Source organism: Sarcophilus harrisii, chromosome 4, assembly GCF_902635505.1.
Source record: "Sarcophilus harrisii chromosome 4, mSarHar1.11, whole genome shotgun sequence".
NCBI lineage: Eukaryota > Metazoa > Chordata > Mammalia > Dasyuromorphia > Dasyuridae > Sarcophilus > Sarcophilus harrisii.
The window spans coordinates 23,400,515-23,403,512 of record NC_045429.1 but is presented as its reverse complement, the minus strand read 5'-3'; positions in this window follow the sequence as shown (position 1 = coordinate 23,403,512).

Genomic DNA, 2,998 nt, shown 5'->3' with positions numbered 1-2,998 from the left:
TCGGTTTCCCTCTTCTGTAAAACAGGGCTGGCTTCAAGGTTTCTGACGCCCCTGCCGGCTCTGGAGTTGGATCTTAGCCTGGGAGGAAGGAGGAAGGGCTGGGGATTCCCGGTGCCCCTGGAGCCGAATGGGGCTCCCCACCTGCTGGGCTCCGGGGGGAGGGTGGGGGTGGGGGAGGGGGCAGCCTGATGCTGTAGTCTGGAAGGAAGAGAACCACTTAGAACCCCGCCTCTTCCTTCTCTGGCTCGCTGATGCTTGTTTGGCACTGTAGGCATTTCACGTGGGCTCATGCAGGCTGGCAAAGGACCTTAGAGGTTTCCCCTCATTTTGCAGAAGAGTAAACTGAGGGAGAGAGAAGTCAGGGGCTCTCCTCAGGTCCCGCAGCCAGTGTGCGGCAGAGAAGGAATTTAACCCGAGGTCTTCTGGTTCCAGAACCGCTTTCCACGGCTCCGCACGCCGGCTCCCGAGAGCGCTCCTCACCGCTGTTCTACCGAAGACGACTCTGAGGTCCCGAGGGGCCCCGCACAGCGGCCTCAGCCCCAGGCCAGCTCTGAGCTTCCACTTCCTTGTCTTCGCTACCCAGGCTGGCCCGGAGGAGGGCGGTGCGATGGCCCCCGCGGCGATCTCCCAGCCTGGGACCCGGAGGCCGAGCTTGTGACCCTGCAGTCAGGGCCCTCTCGGCCGGGAGTCTCCCGCCGCGAGCTTGGGGGGGACGCGGCACCGAAGGAGGGGCCCCGGGAGGCGGGGCCCCCGAAGGAGGGGCCCCGGGAGGCGGGGCTCGGAGCTCCTCCCGGGAGAACAGAGGCAGACCTAAAGCCAGTGACCCGGAAGCTTAGGGTAACCCCGCCGGGTCACCCCCGAGAGGGGGCGGGGGCGGAAGGCGGCCCCCTGGGCCCGGCCGCTGAGGTGTGGCGCTGACCCTGCGGAGCGGCCTCTTCCCCGGGCCCAAGGGAGCGGCCGTAAGCGGTGGGCTTGGGGCTGGGCGGGCCCAGTCTGGTGCAAGCCCCTTCCCTCCTGACTCCCGCTCCCCGACTTCGGCCGTCTGTACAATCACGTCCCTCGCCAGGGCCCGGAAGGCGTCGTCCAGCAAGAGCCAATGGTGCGGCCGCCTGCACACGTGGTGATCACTTCCGGCCCGGCCGCCTCCACACGTGGTGATCACTTCCGGCCCGGCCGCCTGCACACGTGGTGATCACTTCCGGCCCATAAGTCCCTCCTCCAGCTCGCTGACTGACACGTGGCACAGAGGCCTGAGAGAACCGCCTCACCCGAGAAAGGGCCCACCCGAGGAACCACGATGGGGCCGCTAGGGGGCGCAGTGGGTAGAGCCCCGGCCCTGGAGTCAGGAGGGCCTGAGTTCTAATGCAGCCTCAACACACACTTCGGGCCAGCCCCGCCGCCCAGCCCCAGCTGCCTCCCGCAGCCACCACAACAAAAGGTCACTGCCTCGGCCGCCCCAGGGCATGGGGGCCTCAACAAGGGAGGCGCCCTCCGGGCCGGGCCGGGCTCTGGGAGGGCCCGGGCGGGGGCCTGGTCTTGCCCTCAGCCTTCCCTCTGGGAAAGCGAAGGCCGCCCCGCCCCAGGGCCTTCCGGGCCACCAAGGTCCTGCTGCAGCGGGCAGGAGGGGAGGGAAGGCGGGGGGGAGGGCCTGAAGGGGCGGCGGCGGGGCTTTCCGGCGTCCCCAAGTCCTTGGGAAGGGCAGAAGGTGGCCCCGGGGGGCCCCGGCGCGGGTCACCCAGGAGGGGGGAGGTGGGGGAGGGCAAGCGGGAGACCCGGAAGGGAAGGCGCCCGGGCCTGGGGCCCAGGCTTCCCGGCCTGGGAGGGCAGGGAACCTGGAGGAGGAGGCCCTGGCCTCCTTCCCCAAATCCTTCTCCCCCCCTCCCCCCCCTTCCTTCCTTCCCCCCTTAGCTCTCCCCTTTTCCTTCTTCTTCCCCTTCCTCTTCCCTTTCCTTCCTTCCTTCCTTCCTTCCTTCCTTCCTTCCTTCCTTCCTTCCTTCCTTCCTTCCTCCTCCTTCCCTTCCTCCCTTCCCCTTCCCTCCTTCCTTTCCCTTCCCTTTCCTTCCTCCTCCCTTCCTTCCTCCTTCCCTCCTTCCTTCCCTCCTTCCTTCCCTTCCTTCCCTTTCCCCTTCCTTCCTTCCCTCCTTCCCTTCCCTTCCCTTCCCCTTCCCTTCCTTCCTTCCTTCCTTCCTTCCCTTCCCCTTCCCCTTCCTTCCTTCCTCCTCCTCTCCTTCCCTTCCCTCCCTCCCTTCCTTCCTTCCCCCTCCCTTCCCTTCCCTTTCCTTCCTTCCTTCCTTCCTTCCTTCCTTCCTTCCTCCTCCCTCCCTCCCTCCTCCTTCCCTCCTCCCTCCCTTCCTTCCTCCCTCCCTCCTTCCTTCCCTCCTCCCTCCCTTCCCTCCCCCTCCCTCCCTTCCCTCCCCTTCCCTCCCCCCAGTGCCCTCTCCACTGTGCCTTCTAGCTGCCCCTTAATTTGCAAATAGTAACATTTTCCCACAGGCTGCTAACCTCCAGATAGAAGGTGATAGACTGAGGCACCCCCCACACACACATAGCTAATTATAATTTTTTGTAACCATACAGATTCTGGAAACGCTGGTGTACCAAGTAAACAAAACGGCCTAATTCTAATTCAAATCCAACCTCAACTCATACTAATTTATAATCTTAACTATTAAAAAACAAACAAATTTCTCTTTGCCTCAGTTTCCCCAAATGTAAAATGGCGATGATAACGGCACCTACCTTCCAGCATTGTCACGGGGATTAAGGGGGAAAGTATTTGTAAAAGATTTAGCACAGAGCCTGACACATAGTAGGTGCTTAATGAAGGCTCATCTTAATTAAGGGTTTTATTTTTCATGTTTTCTCTTGTGTGTGTGTGTCTGTGTGTAAGCACAGAGAGTGGGAAGGAGAGAATTCAGAGCTGAAAATATGATAAAATTGGATTTTAAAAATTCTTTCCATCATTTCCTTAAGTCAAGACAATCAACAAGACACAAAC